Raw genomic sequence first — 21,775 nt, forward strand, 5'->3', positions numbered from 1 at the left:
ATTGTAGCTCATGAAAAATACGTTCTTATTTGTCTAATTCCAAATCGAATATTTCAAGGTGAAATCACCGAAAAATTAGCACTTTTCGAGAAAAACCCTTTTAAACTTTTTTAAAGTGTTTATAAAAAGCTTTGTTTTAATTGTTAACAAAAGTTTTAGCATTAAAAATAAGCGAGTGACGCTCAAAATAAAGTTGGCCCTCTATTTTTTTTGTAAAAAATCATGAAAATCTCGCCGTGTTTAGCTCCCCAAATGAAATTAATCGCTACCGCTTTACAAACAGTTTACTTACCTATCTATTTTTTATATGATCTGTCAGTCTCATCGGTTTAAAGTGTTTATTTATGAAAGGGTTATATTTGAGAAAGCTTGAATGGGTCACTAATCACGAGTGTATGCAAATTTTGAACAGCCATATCTTAACCAATTTTTGTCTTACGAAGAAACAAAATGAAACTAGCATATTTATAATAGCAAAACCTACTTTTTTTTTACTCTTTAAGATTTTTATTATCACTAATACTTTTTAAATTATTTTGAAAAAATGAAATTTTTCAAAAATTTTTAGAATTTTTTTTTACTATAAAACCAAATGTTTTCAAAAATAAGCACTTCAAACCAATTAAACTTACAGATCATATAAACAATACACATACAGTTAAAATAGATGGTAAAGCCAAACGATTAATTTCATTTAGGGTGCTAAATAGAGGGAGGTTTTCACGATTTTTTTTACCAAAAAAAAGACGCCAACTTTTTTTTCAGTGTAACTCGTTTATTTTTGATGCTGTAAACTTTATACTTTAAAATTTATACTTTAAAAATGTTAAATAAAGTTTTCCCGAAAAACGCTTCTTTCTTCGGTGATTTCGAGTTGAATTATTCGATTTGGAATTAGACGAATAAGAACATATTTTTCATGTGCTACAACTTTGCTTCTACTCAATTTGTAGACTTATCTGGCACACCATTTTTTTCATTTTTTTATAGGCTACACTTTTGCTAAAAATATTTTTTTCGATAAAATATTTACTTTTTTAAGTTATTTGGGAAAAACGGTCTGAAAACGTAGTTTTTTTTTGTCGAAAAATCAACATTTTAAATCGCGAATAACTCGAAAAGTATTGGCTTACGTAAAAAACTTAATAGAACAAAAGGTGCTTAAAATAAGTCAATTTATCCATTTCCGGCCTTATTTTAAACACGCGTTTTTCACCCTCCGAGAGGGGCTAAATGTTAACACTCCAAGTAAAAGCAACCAACGGCACAAATTCAACTTTGAAGTGGAGGGTAAGTAATCCAAATTTTCGTGCATTTCGGAGTTGCCCCTGGAAATTACACTCCAAAACGGTCATTTATTGGGCTAGTTTTTCGATTCAGAGGAGTGCACTCTAACGAACGCTGTTGATGGCGCCTGCAATGCTAGAAACAGCCTGTCCAGCGGGTGTGCATCCCTGTGAATCGAAAACAAGCAAAACCATCATTTAGTATTTTATTTTTCACTTTTTTCTAAAAAATTCGAAAGAGTTCTATTATTTTCATTATAACTTCCTTAATTTTAATGTTATCAACTTCTTCTGGATCTCGTTTTATAGGTATTTCTGAGTACTTTGAAAAGTGTTTGGTAAGTAGGAATATTTTATAAAATATACTTACTTTGAATTAATATTGAAAGGTTTTTCGAGTAAGGAATTTATTCGAATTTTTATTAGCTTCAATTTAGTAGGTGATGATAACTTTATGCAAAAATATTTTTTTAAATTATTTGTAAAAAAAGTTTTTGAGTTATTTATAAAAAAACGTTTTAAATCATGCATTTTATTCACGAAAAAGTAAAATCTGTGATCTTTAATAACTCAAAAAATATTGATTTATTTTAATAACTTTATATGTATAACAAATTTTACTTAGAATTTATTCCTCTATCGATTTAAGGGGTTATTTTTAATAAGATAATTTTCACCCCGACAGGGGGTGGCATCCATACCCAGGGTAAAAGCGCAAGTTGGCACCGTGTGTCAGTTTTGTTTCTTGAGGTATCCTCTAACGACTCACCAATTTTCATCAAAATCTATGGAGGTTCAACGAAATCGGAGGTGAGAACCTTCAGTGATTGTACTATTAGTCCGGGCTTTATGCTCGTCCTCGTTAGGTAAATTATTCCGATTCGTTTTTTTTCACAAACTTACTCAAAAAGGCGTCCTTATAACAAATCCACAGGGTGTCAGGCGGTACCGCGGTCGGAAAATTGTTTAAACAATTTTTTTTAAACAAATTCAAAAAATCAATTTTTTCACTTCGGACAATTTTTTTTATTCTTTGGGCCATTCCGAGCAAAAAAGGTCTCTTTTGATTTTTCTTTAAAATTGATTGTTGTCGAGTTATACGCGATTTAAAATTTGAAAAACGCTAAAATGGCAAGAAAAGATCCTGAAGAAATCGTTGTCATTGTTTTATTAGCTGTTACCTTTAATTACCAACAATAAGTGCTAAGAACGTATTGAGGCGTTAGTACGAGACAGATGTACCATTGGACGGCCGAGCTGGTGCATCTCTCTCACACTCACACCTCAATACGCTTTTAGCGCTCATTGTTAATAATTAAAAATAACAGCTTTGTGAAAAATTTCTTCAGGATCTTGTAGGGGGGGGGGCTTTAAACTTTGATTTGGTCACTTTCTGACTTTCATGATAATAATTTTTAATCGAGTTATTAAGCCGTGAAAATGGCCAACATTTTCGCGTTTTTCAAATTTTAAATCGCCTATAACTCGACAACAATCAATTTTAGAGAATTTTCCGACAGCGGTACCGCCTGGCACCCTGTGGATTTGTTATAAAGACGTCTTTTTGAGTAAGTTTGTGCAACTCGAATAATTTACCTAACGGGGGCAGGCATACAGCCTGGACTATATTTCAATTCTATTCCGCGATAATTAGCAACCTGGTTTATTTTACGACTACATACAAAAGCACTGAAGAATTTTGATGAATTTAAAGGTATTACCTAATATTTATGGCGCAACACATGGACTGCTCGTGACTTTGACCTTGCTAATCTTTGAAGCAATAATAACTTTTAGATGTGAAATTGAATTATTTAATACATGTTACTTTTATTTAAAACATCATTATTTGTTTTGTTTTACCAATTCCTGTGCAATAAGAACTTACAACTGTAGTTTGGAGTATAAGTAAGTACCTACTTATTTGAGAAAAAATCATTTTAAATCTTAAAAATTTAATAAGAAGAGAGACATGAAAGTATCTATTGACTATTCAAAACAAGTTATTACAGTTTCGTGCCAAAACTAAAATCTGTCAGATTGGTTCCCAACCACCATCATCCTTTCCAACAATTTAGTTATCACTCGAGCAATAGATCTTCTTCTTCTTCCTTGCTTGTTCATTACTAATTCCATCGACTAGACATCGTGTAGACGACCAAGAGGAAGACCACAGATGAGAAGAGTAGATCATATAAAACAAAATACATAGTAGCAAAAATTGGAAGTATGTTGCTCAGGATAGAGATCAATGAGAAAAATTGACAATAGAAGGCTAAGAAGAAGAATAATAATAAATATAATTTTCATTGGATTTCTTAATGTTGTCCCAAACTTAAAGATATGTAAAATATAAATAATGCAAGGCTGTACAAATACAAATAAAATTATGAATATACTCAGGATACCTACCTACTCTTTCTATAAGTTATTATACGAAGAAAATTCGAATATTTGGGTCACCTGATGAGAGTACATAAATACGCATCACTTCAAAATATAATGCAAGGAAAAATAGAAGGAAAACGGAATCCAGGCCGTAGAAGAATGTCATGGTTGCGGAATTTGAGAGAGTGGTTTGGCTGCACCACTAATTAACTATTTAGGTCCGCTTTAAACAATTTCAGGATAGCCTTGATGATTTCCAATCTCCGATAAGAGTGGCACAAGAAGAAGAAGACTCTTTCTGTAACGAATGGATATCTGAGGAAACTCTTTTTGTACGCGAGAGTATCATTCTCAAAAAATGGCAATGTTGAATTTTGAAGCAAAAGTTGAATTATTACTCCGAAAATTATTAGTTACTAAATAAGTGATGGATTTGACCGTTACTTGTTGCAAATTTCTTTTATCTACTTTTGTTTTTAATACTTCCACAAAATTTATTACAAATTAATGTCTCTACAGCTATTTCGACAGAGAGCCTTTCTCAAGTGATGTGTTTTTCTCAAATTTGTCTCAAGTTGGTCATTCAGAATTATATCTGTATTTATTAATATTCTAAGAAGGATCACTTAATGTTTTTATTTTAATATGACGAATTTGAAATTGGTCATTAAAAGAATGGTTTCTCTGTTATTGGAAGCCCTGTTGTGTTTTGCTATATGTTTGTTAAAGGTTCTACCAGTTTGACCTATGTAAGATTTTGGGCAGTCACCACATTTAAGTTATTACTTATTAATACATAATAATTTCGTTATGAACCGAAACAAGAGCTGTCTTATTTTAGTTAGTTCAGAGAGCGCCAAAAGCACTCTAACTAGTTTCAACCCTTCTTGGGGTTTCTTCATATTCTGAACCACTAAAACTCGGTCCACAAACGAAATAACATGATCAGAGCCGGATTTAAGGCAGTGGGGGCCCCTGGGCAGAATTGGTGTTATAACTGTGGTATACAGCCAACTAACGGTTATCCCTTTTATAAATAAAAAAAAATGTTGATTTACTTTTATAAATAATAATAATAGTCTCCCGTTTTATACCGCTTTCGTGGCTTTGGGATTATAGCAGGGTAGTCTGCTATATCTAGGACTTACGGTATACAAGGAAGGTAACAGGGCCAGTGCTACGCTTCAACCGCCTATTATTACCTACCCCTGGTTTTACCCAAGGTACTCATTTTATCCGGGCTGAGTCGACCTGGGGCCTATAGACATTTTTAAAAAGGTCTAGTTGTTCTTGCCGGCGCTAAGATTTAAACCTCGGCCTACCAACACTCGAGTGAAGCACACTACCTCTTTTATAGCACTTTTATAAATATAATTTTAAATAATAAAAAATACAATTTAAATAAAAATATACTTAAATGAAGTGTCACCTCAATCGCCTCAATGTTTGGAAACGCACCATTCACATTCTTTCTTTTAGCAGTCGGTAGATTTGAAGTTCTTTACTTATTTAAATGTTGAATGGGACTTCATTTACTTTATCTTTACTTATTATTTGATGAGCCAATTTCCTCTTTAAACGAATTTAAAAATTCTACCAATTGTACCAGTTCGACACCTAGGTTTTCATCTAAATCATTGCTGTAATAAATGTTGGTAAGCTTCAGTGAGTGAGCTTCAATTTCATTGGGAATTAAATTTTCCAAATTATGTAAAAATCCAAAATTTTAATGAGTGGATTCATATGCCTCTTACTTGAAGAGGAAATGAAGTGATCTATAATAGCGAAACAATTTTAAGTAATAAATTTGTCTGATGTTGTCATTTCAGTCTCTGGAGATGTTTCATAATCCAGTGGAGTCAGTCGAATATTCCTTAAAAAAATATAAAGTCTTTAAGTGATATAAGTGCCGCCACTCCTAAATTAAGGCCAATATTTGGATTTTGGAGAATACAACTGCTGTTTGCCCTCTCTAAGATTTCATTCCAGAATATTGCAAATATTCCTGTTTCCAGTACCTAAACACATTCGATTATACAAACTATTTGCATCGCTATGAGTTTTAAATTGTTGCTCCTTCAATCTGTTTATAACCTTTAACTAGTGCTTTTGCGGCGTCACTTCTAGATGACCATCTAGTAGTATTTACTCTTTTAGGTACAATACTGTTTCTGCCACGGTCGGCCATGCTCTCGAGACCCAACTTTTAAACATTCGATTAACATTTTAAACATGTTGCAAAAGAAACTTGGTCCATAATAAACGATCTTCGAAATAGAACTCACGCAGTTCAAACATTTGCCCTTCCAGACCCGGAAAATCTAAACGAATATTTCGTTAATGTGAGTAAAAATATAACTTCTACTATTTTGCCACAAAAAGATCCCATTTCCTATCTCCCCAATTCAGGAGTGTTCTCGAATTCATTCTTTTTAAGACCAATCGATATATCTGAACTGATCCAAACTATCAATAGTATCAAAAGCAAATCATCCTGTAGTACTGATGGACTATCCATAAAAATCTTCTCAAATCTCACAGAAAATGTGTTGGAAAACCTCTTCTCACTAATTAATGATTCCTTTGAAAGAGGCAAATTCCCAGAGTGCCTAAAGATAGCCATTATTATTCCCCTTCATAAGGGTGGTGAAAAATCTAATGCTTGCAACTATAGACCTATTGCCTTACTACCGGTACTTTCAAAAATTATTGAGAGACTCATTAAAACCCGTCTTATGTCCTTTCTCATTGATAACAACATCTTATCCCAAAATCAGTTCGGCTTTTTAACTAATAAATGTACCACTGATGCCTTGTTTTCTGTGTTTCATGAGGTTTACCAAGCACTAAACAATAATCTTTATACTGCCACTGTTTTCTGTGACTATGCCAAAGCTTTTGATTGTGTAAATCACATTTTGATTAAAAAACTAAATTTCTATGGGATTCGAGGTATTTCTTTGAATTGGTTCCAATCTTACTTGAATAATAGGAAACAACTAGTTAGAGCAAATGATACTGACTCTAGTCTCAAAAACATTGTATGTGGAGTACCACAAGGTTCAGTATTGGGTCCTCTATTGTTCCTTATCTTTATAAATGACATCACTAACTTAAAAATCGATGGAAAAATTTTTCTTTTTGCTGATGATACCAGTATCACTTGGAGCAACTCAACTATTGCATCTCTTCATACAACTATAACTTCTGATTTGCTTACGATAAAAACCTGGTCTGACTCTAATTTAATCTCTTTTAACGTGGATAAGACAGTAGCATTATCCTATAAAAGTGCTCTTCAACCCCTGCTTGTTAACAACAGCCAGATCTCTACCGTTGATTCTGTAAAATTTCTTGGTATTTTTTTAGACAGCAACCTCAAATGGTCCCTTCATATCGATGTGTTAAGTAAGAAACTCGCCTCAGCCTGCTATACTATAAGATCTGTTTCGAAAGAACTCAATTTAGCATCTTATAAACTAACATATTTTTCTTTGTTCGAGTCTCATCTTCGATATGGTCTTCCTTTTTGGGGTTCTAGTACAGCTGCCCAATTAGATGTTATTTTTAAATTACAAAAAAGAGCAATAAGGTATCTGTTTGGCCTCAGAAGAACAACACATTGCAGAAGTTACTTCATAGATCACGGCATTTTAACCCTTACATCTTTATATATTTTAGAAACTGTTTGCTTAATTCGTAAACACATGCATGTCTTTCCAGCAAGGCCTCGTCATGACTACTCCACCAGAAATTAAAATTTTGATGTCTATTTACCGATCCCGTCCTCTGAGTTAGTAAAGAAATCTATATTATATTCCGCAAAAAAACTATACAACCATCTTCTATCTAAAAGACCATCTATCTAAAAGACCATATTATTCAGTAGAAGAGTTTCTTAATGACTAACTAAGAAATTACAGTAATGTACAAGTAACCAAACTTATCTATATTTGGGTGTCACATGCAGCAGCTTAAACTTATTAGTTCCTATGTCTATAAATAGTTTACCTTGTTGTATATTCACTTTGCAATTTCTATAAATTGTTGCAATATATCGATTTTGTTTTTTTTTTCTTTACTTTATTAACTTATATTTTGTATTTATGTATATTTTTTTTTATATTGACGATTTATCAAATTTCAGAAAATTGTATTTGTTATTGTTATTGTTAGATATTATTTATTTATTTTTTCTGACTTTAATTAAGCTTTGTCCATAAAATTTGTATTTTCAGTGACAATAAAGCATATTTCTATTCTATTCGATTAACAAGTTGTATCTATGTAGGTATGTATATGTAGAGGAAGCGAAAAATAAAAAATATAGTTCATATAGTTCTCTCTCTCAAGAAATCAAAGAATGCTATGACAGCAGGACAACACTCAGCTGCATCTTTTGCAACTAAATTTAGAGAGTGGACGGCACACGGAATCCACAACACCTGGATATTATATTCTCTAATTTTAGCCTGCACACCATTGTATTTTCCACTCAAAACTGTCATTAGAGAATTAAATATATCTTCTGCTCTATGACCGTGATTTGGCAACAATATGAAAAATCTTGTAACAGAAGTCAAGCCTTCCATGTAACAAAATATCACAGTTAATTGGTTAACAAAAATTACTCTATGTGAATAATGTGCTGATTTTTTTACGTTTGGCGCTTTGTGGGGGCCCCCGGAATGTGGGGGGGGGGTAAATCCGGCCCTGAATATGATGGCGGCATCTGCTAAATACGAACGAAAGTTTTACTTTTAATATTAACAATATTAAAAACAAAACTTTATCAGAACTAATCTTCTGGTTACACCATTCGTGGCTTCTAAAATTTCCAAACCAACGAATTGCCGGGGCAAAGAAGGCCGAGGGAGATCTATCAAGCTGCATCTCACTTCCCGCCTGTCCAGCACGGTAAAATTCCAACAAAGATTAGTTCCCAATACTCAGTTAGGAGTAGAACTATAAAAATAATAAATAATCATTTCGTTGTGAACTGAAACAAGAGCCGTCTTATTTTAGTTAGTTCATAGAGCGCCAAAAGCACTAACTAGTTTCAACTTCAACCCTTCTTAGGGTAAGAACAAAACAAGTGGGTCGAGGTGGAGATGTAGGTCGTGGTGGATGCTACTAGTTAAGTCGCGGTCAATGTCAACAGCACATAGCAAGGAGGTCACCTGCGCTCTCAATCCAGCTAGAACCACTATCAAGTGATGTAGTTTAATAAAATTTTAATGACAAAAAGACTGTGCTTTTGCGACGTTGTGTCAGTCAAGTGATGATAGTGATGAAATGTCAGCTGTAAATAATCAGATCCTCCTTCATATTTCAAAAATTTACTGTATTTAATTACTATAAAAATTCAAAAATAAACTGAATACAAAAAAGGGATTATATAAAAAGTATCAACTCAGATAGCGCAGGTAATGGCAACTTGACTTCAAATAGACCAATCACAGGGAAGCATCCTTGTAGGCCGCGCAGTAGACATCCATGTAAAAGAAAACCCTAAGGACAAGAACAGAACAAGTAGGTCGAGGTGGAGGTGTAAATCGCAGTGGATGCTACTAGTTAAGTCGCGGTCGATGTCGACAGCAGATAGCAAGGAGGTCACCTGCGCTGTCAGTTGAGCTAGAACCACTACCAAGTGAAGTAGTTTATTGAAATTTTAATGACAAAAAGACTGTGCTTTCGCGATGTTGTGTCAGTCAAGTGATGATAGTGATGAAATGTCAGCTGTAAATAATCATATCCTCCTTCATATTTCAAAAAATTTACTTGATTTAATTACTTTAGAAATTTAAAAATAAACTGAATACAAAAAGGGATTATATAAAAAGTATCAACTCAGATAGCGCAGGTAATGACAACTTGGCTTCGAACGGACCAATCACAGGTAAGCATCCTTGTAGGCCGCGCAGTAGACATTCATGTAAAACAAACTCATTTTATTTTCAATAGCATCGATGTGAACCTCCTGGAGGTTCTTTCAAAAGATCACTCAAATGAAATCGGACTGATTAAAAAGCTGAATGGTGACTACACTGAGAGTCTAACGGAAACTATTAGAGAGCTTTTAAAGGCTCATTTTCCTGGCTCTCAACAAGTACTAGAAGATGAACCGCAAAGCATCCAGCTGGCAGAGGCTCCAAAGGGCCTCAACAGATCCGGCAGATAGCTAGCGGCAAAAATCTTTACAAAAAACAAAATCGAATGGGCTGTTAAAAGCTTCAAACCTTTTAAATCCCCGAGCAAGGACGGAATTTTTCCTGCTTTACTTCAAAAGGGCTTCACGCAACTACAGCCGCAACTACAGCGGCTTTTCATAGCAAGCCTTGTGCTGGGTCACATTCCAAAAACTTGGAGGGACGCAAAAGTGGTATTTATACCAAAGACGGGGAAACGTCCTACGGACGAACCAAAGTCTTATCGCCCTATATGCCTCATCTCTTTTCTCCTAAAAACAATGGAGAAACTAGATTACCACATAAGAAGCGAAATTCTAATTAGGAAACCGCTTCACAAACATCAATTTGCATACCAGACAGGCAAATCCACTATAAATGCTCTAAATTCCTTTGTTGGAAACATTGAAAAGACAATAGTGGCAAAAGAAATAGCTCTTTGCGCTTTCATTGACATAGAGGGAGCATTCGATAACACCTCATATAAATTCATAAAAAGAGCACTAGTAAAGAGGAGTATTGAAGCCTCACTAATACAATGGATTCAGTCCATGCTAAAAACCAGAATCATCACAGCTAGTATTGGGGGAGAGTCTGTAACTGTGACAGCAGTAAAGGGGTGCCCGCAAGGGGGAGTACTATCGCCTCTGCTGTGGTCTCTAGTTGTGGATGACCTCCTTACTAAGTTGCATGATTCTGGTTTTACAACTCAAGGTTACGCAGATGACCTATTTGTTACAATTAGGGGCAAGCATGACCAGACTATATCTAGTCTCATGCAAACTGCTCTAAACGAAATCAAAAACTGGTGTTCGAAGGAGAGCTTAAATGTCAATCCTAGTAAAACGACTCTCATACCGTTCACAAGGAGACGTAAATACAATTTACAAGCTCCAGTTATGAATGGCATCACACTTGACTATTCCAGAGAAGTAAAATATCTGGGGGTAACCCTAGATCAAAAACTCACCTGGAATAGTCATATTGAAAAAATCTTATCCAGAGCCTTGGTGGCAAATTGGACCTGCCGCAAGACATTTGGAAAGACTTGGGGCCTAAAACCGAAAATGACTCTCTGGACATATAAAACGATTATTAGGCCGATGGTCACATACGCATCACTCGTATGGTGGCCAAAAACACAAGAAACAACAGCTAATGCCAAGCTGCAAAAAGTGCAGCGGCTAGCTTGTCTGGGAATCACAGGGGCAATGTCAACATGCCCCACGGCAGCCTTGGAGGCGATGCTGAACCTTCCTCCCCTGCAGTTCTGCATAAGGAGGGAGGCAGTAACCACCGCCTTAAAGCTGCGACAGACACAAATAATGAAACCTGGCGATCTAGTGGGCCATCTTAAAATTTCTGAAGAAATTCCTTTGAATTCTAAGGATAAGCCGACAGACGTCATGCCAGTCAAATTCGACTTTGAAACACCATTTGAAGTGGTCATAAAAAACCACCAAATGGATGAAACAGTTGAACCGAAACTGGAGGAAGGTTCACTCGTATGGGATACGAATGGATCTAATATAGATGAAAGGACAGGAGTGGGAGTTACTGGGCCGAATTTCAAGCTATCCAAATCTCTTGGACACGCCCTAACTATCTTTCAGGCAGAAATACATGCCATACAGATTAGTGCCCAAGAATGTCTCAACCCATAGGCGTAACCAGGGGGGGTTTTGGGGGTTGTAACCCCCCCCCCCATTGGGATGTACTTTGAGCTCTATACGCTTAACACCATAGCCCTCAGAGACCTTCCAGTAGTTGTAACCCCCCCATTCAGGTAGTTGTAACCCCCCCCCTTAGGATCATCCTGGTTACGCTTATGTCTCAACCCAGACACTCGTAGAGCAAAAGTCTTCATTTTATCAGACAGCCAAGCTGCCTTAAAGGCTCTAAAGTCATTTACTTGTGAGTCAAAGTTGGTTTGGGAATGTAAACAATCCCTTAAGAAGCTGGCGGAACGCAACAAAGTAACTTTGATGTGGGTGCCAGGTCACAAGGGAATTGCAGGAAATGAGGAAGCTGATAGCCTCGCAAAAGAAGAGGCCAATACCCCATTTCAAGGTCCAGAACCCTTCTGTGGACTACCAAAAAGCCACATCAGAGAGGAACTCCGGACCTGGGAACTCAATCAACTACAACTATACTGGTCCAACACACCAGGACAAAGGCAAGCAAAAAGGCTCATAAAGGTGTCGCCTAGTGCAACAAACCGCTTTCTCGAAATGAGTAAAAAATATATAAAAATGGTCACTGGCCTTCTCACTGGTCACTGCCCTCTGAGATATCATCTCAAAAAAATGGGCAAATCAGATAGTGAGAACTGTCGTTTCTGTGACAACGAAAAAGAAACGGCAGAACACATTCTATGCAATTGCGTAGCGCTGTTTCTGCAAACGACTAAAATTCCTAGAAGAGGTCACCCTAACGCCCTCTGACATAGGAAACAAGTCACCTAGGATGCTAATCAACTTCATCAGAAGTATTGGCATCCTAGAAAGTATTGGCATCGTAGAGTTTAACTAGATTAAGGTATGCACTGTATAAAGTATAGACCGAAGTGCTGAGAGGGTCCATAGCCTTAACGACCTCACATAATCTAATCTCTAAACCTCCTGGATGGCATCGCGCTAAACCTCCACCGCGAATTACCTGCTCTGTTCTCTTTCTTTCATTCACTACAGTGCAATGTGTTTGTTTTACATGGATATCGACATCGACCGGGACCTCCACCTCCACCGCGACCCACTTGTTCTGTTTCTCTGAAGAAACCCTATAAGGGTTTCTTCAGAGAGCGCATATTTGATTCTCTCTGAACCGCTGGCCTCGGTCAGGTCGGTATTACTTATTAGATTTGCGGAATAATTAATTAGCGGAATTAGCGGATTATAAAGGAATTTTAATATCTATAAAAATTACATGATATAATACTTTTAGAGATGTTCATATGTCAATGTAATCTCTAAGAACGACATTATTAAACCTACAAAATATGTAGATTTAAAATAATTAACATTTGGATATTACAATAAAAAGTCAATAAATTAGAACACTTTACGAGATCTTCAGAGATTTAGATATGTCATATAATCATCCAATAATGACATTATTCAACCTAGAAACATCATTTTAACCTATGCACTTGATAGTCGACCTTCGTACGATCAATTGCTGACATTGTTTCAAGAATTACAAGTGTTTTCATTGTTATTCTATCGCCGAATATTAAGAAACGGTTTATCAATACAGATAACAAAAGATGTAAGTATGTAAGAATAATAAATAATGAAGCCCTACAGTAAATTGTTTTCATCGAACTGTTTCTGATTTATCATTGCATTATTTCACAAGTTAATATTCATTGATTGTGTAGCGTTGCTAATAATGGAGATAAGGACTAATAGGGATTAGATAAGGAAATAATGATAATTAAGTTCAGGGTCGTAACAGAGGCCACCGCAGCATGAAGCTTGCGGGGGAGCCCCAATCGATCAGGCGCCCCATATTGTCGTTTGATATTATGTAAAAATCTGTTATTGTTATATTATTTTACGTTGTTTGTTTAAATTTAAGAACGTAAATTTGTAAATAGGCATGTTCGGCAAGTGAATCATCTCATATCTATAAACTTAATCCTTTTCAGACTCCGAAACTTTTATGGTGACGACAATAAACTATAATGCTTTGTACGTGACCATTGAAAGATTTGAGAATCGCAATTTGCCGAATTTTAGAACAATATTTCTAAATCTAGAAATGGGGTTTCTCTTTACATTTAGTATTTCGATACAATTATCGGCAGTAGTTTCCAGAGGCGTGCCAGAGGCCCCCACAGAATGGGCTGTCAATATTGTGTCTTCTGCATAACAGAGTATTTTTACTTCTTTGTTTCCCACTCTGTATCCTTTGCCTTTGTAAATGCTGTTGGCGATTTCATTCATGATTAAATTGAAGAGAATTGGGCTCAATGAGTTTCGTGCCTTATTTCGTTGACTATGTCTATAGATTCTGTAAGGTGTCCATCTATTCTACAGAAACTTCTCTATTATACAGAAAATGGATTATTACATGTTTGAGTTTTGAAGCTTGCGGGGGCCCCAATATGTCAGTGTCCCATCTTGTCATCTAAGATATGTAAAAATGTGCCATTTTTATATTATTTTACAATTACATGAAAGATGAAAAATGTAAGTTGTCAAAAACAGTGCATGAATACACTGATAGCCCATTAAATGACCGTTTTGGAGTGTAATTATCAGCGTCACGCTGGATTTGCTTGACAATTTGGATTTTGGTTCTACTTACCCTCCACTTGGGGGGTGAAAAACATACGTTTAAAGTAACCACTTTCTGAAAAATTTTACAGCGCAGGTTGGACGCGTTTCCTCATCCCGCGTCATTAACATATTTACGTTGTCGGACTAACGAAACGAGGCTGTAAATTTGTCTGACAAGAGATCGACAATCTTTATTATTTAATAGCCAGGGAGGTAGTGTCAAATTTGACCGGAGCATTTTAGCATGGCTGCTTTCTTTTTATTTAGTTAGGTATTCCAAAGCTTATTAACAAATGATATGTCAGCTGGCCCAAAACCGGGGATTTTAGACAAGAAAAGGTAAAATATTAAACTTGATGGACAAACGCTACAACTTATGTCAAATATATATCTATGTGACTTACAACTTACAACTCTTAATAGCCTTGCTGACTTCTCTCCTAGCTTTCACTCAGGCAATCCGGGTTCAAACCCTGGCGTTGAATTTTTTTTTGTTTTTAAAATTGACATTTTATTTTGAAAAATAATTATTTTTATAATACCACATTTGTATTATTTATACGAGACAATATAAAAAAATCTGTATGTCTTTTATATAATTATGCATAGAACTTATGAAATAGAACTCATTTGGTCATAAATATTATGATTGACCTTAATAAGCAAAGTTGTTGTAAATTAACCCCTGAAGCTTCCTGAGTTAGTACGACCAATCTACGTGAAAAAGGGGGTTGCCCTCCCCACCCCCTCCCGACATTTTTTTTATTTTTTGGACCAACTCTTTTTTCTTAATGTAATATGATGTAGAACCAAAAGATACATACAACCCTAATTTTTCACTTTTCTATCACCAACCCCCATTTTTAATAGCAATCTAAATATTTCCCTGTTCTCTATAATAGGTATATAAAAATGGATGTTTGTTTGTATGAGGAGCGAGTTAAATTAATACTAAATAGCTTTGTCATGAAATATATCCAGTGGTTACAGCCGATTCCTTCCAAACGGAATACATATATCCAATAGAAAATAGCTATCGAAAGTGTGCAAATCAATCAAAACACAATAAATCCAGTATTCCGCTGAATAACGCCCTTATTATAAAAATAATTATTTTTCAAAATAAAATGTCAATTTTAAAAACAAAAAAAAAATCAACGCCAGGATTTGAACCCGGATTGCCTGAGTGAAAGCTAGGAGAGAAGTCAGCAAGGCTATTAAGAATTGTAAGTCACGTAGATAAATATTTGACATAAGTTGTAGCGTTTTTCCATCAAGTTTCATATTTTACCTTTTCTTGTCTAAAATCCCCGGTTTTGGGCCAGCTGACACATCATTTGTTAATAAGCTTTGGAATACCTAACTAAATAAAAAGAAAGCAGCCATGCTAAAATGCTCCGGTCAAATTTGACACTACCTCCCTGGCTATAAATATAGATGTACTTTAAATTGAAAATTAAAAGTTTTGTAATAACAAAATCGTAGAGTCAGACACCCGCAAGATATCATTCTTGCACTCTAACAAAAAAAAAACAAGTTTTTAGGCGGTCATTCGCAAATAACTCAAACATTTTTATCGAATTTATTAAAAAAATATTTTTAGCGAAAATAGAGCTTAAAAACAAAAAAAATGGTTTATTCGTGAAGTCAATCGACACAGTAAAAGCAAAGTTAAAGCTCATGAAAAATTGTTCTTATTCGTCAAATTCCAAATCCAATATTTCAACGTAAAATAATCAAGAAATGAAGCACTTTTCGGGGAAAACTCATTAACATTTTTTTTAAATGTTTAAAAAAAGCTTTATTTTTATTTTTTATGGTCCCTCTTAAAATTAAGTTGGTCCCTCTTTTTTGGTAAAGAAAATCGTGAAAATCTCCCCCTATAAAAATAAAGCTATTTTTAAACACTTTCAAAAAGTTTCAATGAGTTTTTCCCGAAAAGAAGAATTTTTCATAAGCTACAGCTTTGCTTTTACTGGGTAGATAGACATCATTTTTTTATAATCTACATTTTTGCTAAGAATATTTTTTCAATGAAATACTTACTTTTTGAGTCATTTGCGAAAAACCGCCTGAAAACGTGGTTTTCTTATTGATCAATAAACATTTTCACTCGCAAATAGCTTGAAAAGTATCGACTTAACCACTTCGGTGGTGACACTCAAAATTACACGGTATCTCCGTATTTCACGTTCAATTACTAGGCTATAACACATAAGTTTTTGTTACACATGTCGCATTTAGTAACTTTTTAAAGGGGGCCCCATTTCCAATTCTGCGGGAGGGGGCCCCGACGGAGTTTATTACGCCACTGATTAAGTTTAGCAGATATTCATGCATCGTACACCGACAAGACAAACAACCCACATAACCCACATTATGGTGGAGGTTGGAGGTATTACAGGATATTCAACCAAAGTTTACAGAAAACCAACTCGCACAAAACAGATATTTAAAATTATCACTTAAACCACAACGAAAATATCGAAAAAGGAATTGTAAAATCATATGATAGGGTCCGAAGCACCTCCTTTAACGGAAATACATTTCAGGAAGAAAAAAAACCTGCTAAAAAGGGTTTTTAACTTCAATTCAATGTTCAACCCACCTGCCTCTTGGCAGTTTGAACATTTAATTTAAGCGAAAAGCAATGTTTATTTGTCAAATAAACATTTTATTTATGTGTTATGACAGCAGTAAAATGTGTTTTGAATTAAATAAATTAGGTACATACATTCTTATTTTGTGTAAATTAATTTAATAAAAAAAAAATGTTTTTTGACACCCTTCATAAATAATTATGTTAATGTTTATATTACTGAATAGATAATTCAATTACCTTTCAAATGAACTAGCACACGACCCCTATTCTCATTTAAAAAAAATATCGATTACGTCATCACGCCCAGACGGATGACGTCACTAGTATGATATATATGCCAAAAAATCATAATTTAAAACTAGAAATCGCTTTTCACGAAATAATGAATTTATTCCATTTGGCTTTGCCACACTGTATATACCTAGGTACTTGGGTACTAATTTATAGATCATTAAATTTTACTACAGTTAGACCTACGTGTTAAATTAGTAGTTGATGTATTTCATTTAAATACATTAATTATACAACAAGCCATTTATTTTTTTCTAGCACCTTTGCACAATAATAAAAAAGTATTACGTTTAAGTACATTAATTTGAAAACTATTTTACTTTTTGTGTTACTTTTGCGCAATAATGACAAGATCAAAGTTTCAACAATAGACATTGCTACATGATTTAAGAGTGCGATTAACAATTCAACCGTGTCGTCATTAAATAAAGTTATAAGGTGGTATAATGTTCCTTCCTTCTATTATTGTTTCAGTCTTTTCAAAAACTTTCTAAAAAGATTAAAAAAAAATAATAGAAAAAAGGAACCTCATACTATCATATCAATTTGGTACCAGGTAAGTCATTCGACCTTGGAACAAATACATCTTCTTCTTCTACAGGTACCATCTCCGCGACGGAGGTTGACAATCATCATGGCTATATTTTAGTCAATATTGTAGACTAAGTTTAAAATGGGGATGCATCACTGGATGCCTCCCTACATGTCATAGCAAATTGTCAGTCCTATCACTTATTGTCTATGATCTACCTCTACCTAAACAGTTAAGTTGAGATTGTATAGATAGATTGTAATAAAAGTTGGGTGAATAAATAAAAAAAATCATGGCTATTCTGATCTTAGATAAGACTGCTCTGAATAGTTCATTCGATGTTAATCGGTACCATTCCTTAACCCTATAGTGCGCAATTTTTTGTATTGTAATAAAAAAAATATTTTTAATTGCATTAAGGTATAAACTTATGCCTGAAAATAGTAAAAAAAAATCTAACTTTCAAAAAAACTTTAATTTTTTGAAAAATCTTGTTGTATCATATGTGATACATAGCAGAAATTTTTACAAAACAAATTTCAATAGATTATTATTAAGTATAATATTATGTTATAACTAAATAACTAAATTGGATGGAATTTATGAAAACAATTATTATTTTTGTTCAGGCAAAGATGTAGTCCACATTTTGAACATTGAATATACGAAAAAGAAGTACACTTTGGCATCTTGCATCTCTGTCTTGTGTCTTTGTACAATGACCAGTGTGAGTGAACATTAAGGCTAACGTCTTTTGGAGGAATATACGTTGTTGTTGCTGACCTTTTCTTTTTTTTTTGCTATTTCTTTTTCAAGATATGATGGCCTTCCTCTCTTCAGCAAACGATTACTTCCAACGGTGCATAAGCAATATGCCACTTCAGCCCGAGATTCGGCAAGTTTCATACAGTTCTCTGCCTCATTTTCGCTGCAACATCGACGGTAAAGAAGCCAAGAATTTACACGCGTCACATCAAGAAGATGATAGAATAGCCTCATATACCACTTTTTTGATTTAATTTTGATTTTGTAGCGCCCAATGAGGCTATCCATAAGATCCACCCCTCCCATATGTTGGTTATATTCCTGAACCAACTTATGGCATTCAATATTGATTTTTTGCTTTCCTTTTCTAGCAAGCCTGTCAACATTTCCTTTCTGCAATTCTCCAGCATATGTTGACAACAAGCAAACAGTCTTGTTGTCTCTCCAGGCCACTGACGATATTTTCACGCCTTCAAAGTCACAAACATACTCAGATGGCAACTTACAGGTTGGAATACGGTTTCGTCTTACAGTGCCCAGGGAATATATACCTTTGTTAGCAAGATAATGGAGTAAAGGAAATGACGTATAATAGTTATCAAAGTAAACAACATAATTCTGATGTTCCGGGATAATCCTAGATAATCTGACAACTACATTGGCACTTGCTCCTAGGTCTGGTTCATTTACCCGACGATTTCTTCTATCGTTTTCTGTACCAGTGTATATTTCGAAATTGTAGGAATATCCACTAACACCGCATAAAACGAAAAGTTTGTATCCCCACTTGTGGGGTTTGCACATCTGCTCATCTACTGAAAGCTTTTGTTCCAATGGTACGCTTTGGAATTTGTTGTTCAAATGATCGACAAGGGGCCGTAATTTATGAAGACGATCTCGATCCACATCATTTTGATCCAAACTCATATTGTCGTTGAAATGTATACATTTCCTGATGAATTCGAATCTTTTCTCACTCATTACGTTTTTTATTTGCGGATAGCCTAGGGAATTGGACCAATAACTACGACAATTAGGCATGTGAACTAGGGACATATAAATGCAAATTCCTAGGTATTGATTTATATCTGCGGTGGTCAGTCCAGCAGGTTTACTCGGATCCTTTTGAATAACATAGGTGTTGGACTCTGATATAATTTTTTCGATCAACTCATTGTCAAAAAAGTACTTGAAAAAAGCATACGGTGTTGACAAATCCATTATAGCATTAGGAAGGTAGGTATTTCCTCTAAAAGTCTTCGCTACTTCATCAATGGATAGGTTTTTTTTCTTCCACACTATATTTTTGATTCGAGTAGTGATTAGCTCAACCTCCACATCGACATCGATGATAGTTGGCTCCGCAATAGGTTCTATTGGTTGGTCTGGAAACTCTGTGACAGTAACCCCATCTTCAAACTCTACTGGTAAGCTTTGAATATCAATATTCTCATCAGGATCTAAGTTGGTCTCTAAAACATTCTTCAGAGTCGCTATTGTCCAAGTCGTCATCACTGTTCCAAAAATTTGCTGCTAACTCCTCTAATTCACGCTCCGACAAAGGTTTTTTACTATACATAATGACCCTGTAACAAACGCAATGTATCAGATTTGATACAACCGTAAAAAGAGGCAAATTTTGAAGAAATTACTCATAAAAATATAAATTAGCTCGATCTATATTCATAATACTTACCTTCTAAACATAGTTCATGCAGCCAAAATAAAAGAATTACGAAAAAACGAATAAAAACCAACCAAAATCTGAAGAGCTACAACACGTGCTCAATGCGAATAGGCACTTGCCAGACAACTAACAAAATTCACGCGCGAACTAAAACGATTGCCGGGTATGCAGCCTTATTTCCTAGTACGTAAGGACGTATCAGACTTGATACGAAGCACAGCGACGGTTTTAAACACACACAATTTAAGGAAATGATTATTTAAATAGGTTGTAGCAGATCTGCTACATTGCGCAGTATAGGGTTAAAGTTATACAGCCATGAGATTCTTCTCCTTCCTATACTTTTCATGTCCTGGATGTTTCCTTGTATAAGCACGTCGTGTCTCCTACCACGCATGACATATGTCCCAGGTATTGCAGATTTCGTGTTTTGATTTCGTTATTTCCATTATTTTATCTCTTCTCATGACTTCGTTGTTTGTTACATGCTATATATCTTCAGGATTCTTCTAAAGACAGGAAGATCTGTTGTCCCCATTGTTGTTTAACCTGGCCTTAGAATATGTCATGCGGAAAATGTATCCAAAACTCAAACCAGACATAACTGCTCGGGGAGCAAAAATCATACTCGCCTTTGCCGATGACGTAGACGTAGTAGCACAATCAACATTAGAAATTAAGGATATTTTCTCGAGCTTTGAAGAAGCTGCATTGAACATTGGTCTAAAAATAAATGAAGACAAAACAAAATACATGGTCGTCTCAAAACAAGAACGACGGCGAATAAGGCAAAATATTACTATAAACAAATTGAAGAGTCTCAGATGCAGAATCCACCAATTTAATAAAAATTAAAATGGTAAATAGTGATTTAAACCTGAGACTTTTCGCGTTGAAAGTTCTTACTGGTACATCCTTAATCTGCGACTTTTTCATTTAATAGGACAGCAGACGACGAATAGAAAACGAAAGGGAAACGATCACATTCCGCCTTCATCCGTCTAGGAAAAGGACAGCAGAGGAACTTTCAGTACTCAAACCGAGTAAAGGAAATAAAATAATAAATGATGGTTTTGCTTGTTTTCGATTCAGAGGGTTGCACACCCGCTAGACAGGCTGTTTCTACCATTTCAGGCGTCCTCAGTAGCTTTGGTGTAGTTAGGTGTGCACGCTAACAAAAGCTACTGAGGACGCCTGAAATGGTAGAAACAGCCTGTCTAGCGGGTGTGCAACCCTCTGACTCGAAAACAAGCAAAACCATCATTTATTATTTTATTTCCTTTACTGGGTTTGAGTACTGAAAGTTCCTCTGCTGTCCTTTTCCTAGACGGATGAAGGCGGAATGTGATCGTTTCCCTTTCGTTTTCTATATTCGTCGTCTGCTGTCTTATTAAATGAAAAAGTCGCAGATTAAGGATGTACCAGTAAGAACTTTCAACGCGAAAAGTCTCAGGTTTAAATCACTATTTACCATTTTAATTTTTATTAAATTGGTGGATTCTGCATCTGAGACTCTTCAATTTGTTATGAGATGTCGCTGTATCGCGTCTAATGGGAAATTTGATTTATTTTTCAGATTCCCTTTAAAATGATGGTGGAGCTATTTTACGATTCAGAGGTGTGCATGCCAGGGTTACCATGTCTAGGGATTTTCCCCGAATCTAGGGATTTTTTTAAGCTTTTGGAGCTCTGGAGGGATTTTTTTTGAAATCTAGGGATTTATTAAACTATGCTGGCGCCATTTTTTGTTGTT

At 35.1% G+C, this 21,775-nt stretch overlaps 1 protein-coding gene across 4 annotated transcripts in view; it reads left to right on the forward strand.

The window, feature by feature from the left end:
- Positions 1-21,775, forward strand: part of LOC126890556 (1-acyl-sn-glycerol-3-phosphate acyltransferase alpha) — a 98,716-nt gene that overhangs the window by 39,777 nt on the left and 37,164 nt on the right. The window contains exon 1 of one of the 4 annotated variants that reach the window (XM_050659585.1): positions 3,174-3,194. The exons of 2 other annotated variants lie outside the window; for them this stretch is intronic. The gene's annotated coding sequence lies outside the window, so the exon portion shown is untranslated. Of the gene's footprint in view, positions 1-3,173; positions 3,195-12,960; positions 13,130-21,775 lie in introns of those variants that run through there. One more of the 4 variants, XM_050659584.1, reaches the window with a different exon arrangement.

This window comes from Diabrotica virgifera, chromosome 8, assembly GCF_917563875.1.
Source record: "Diabrotica virgifera virgifera chromosome 8, PGI_DIABVI_V3a".
Classification (NCBI taxonomy): domain Eukaryota; kingdom Metazoa; phylum Arthropoda; class Insecta; order Coleoptera; family Chrysomelidae; genus Diabrotica; species Diabrotica virgifera.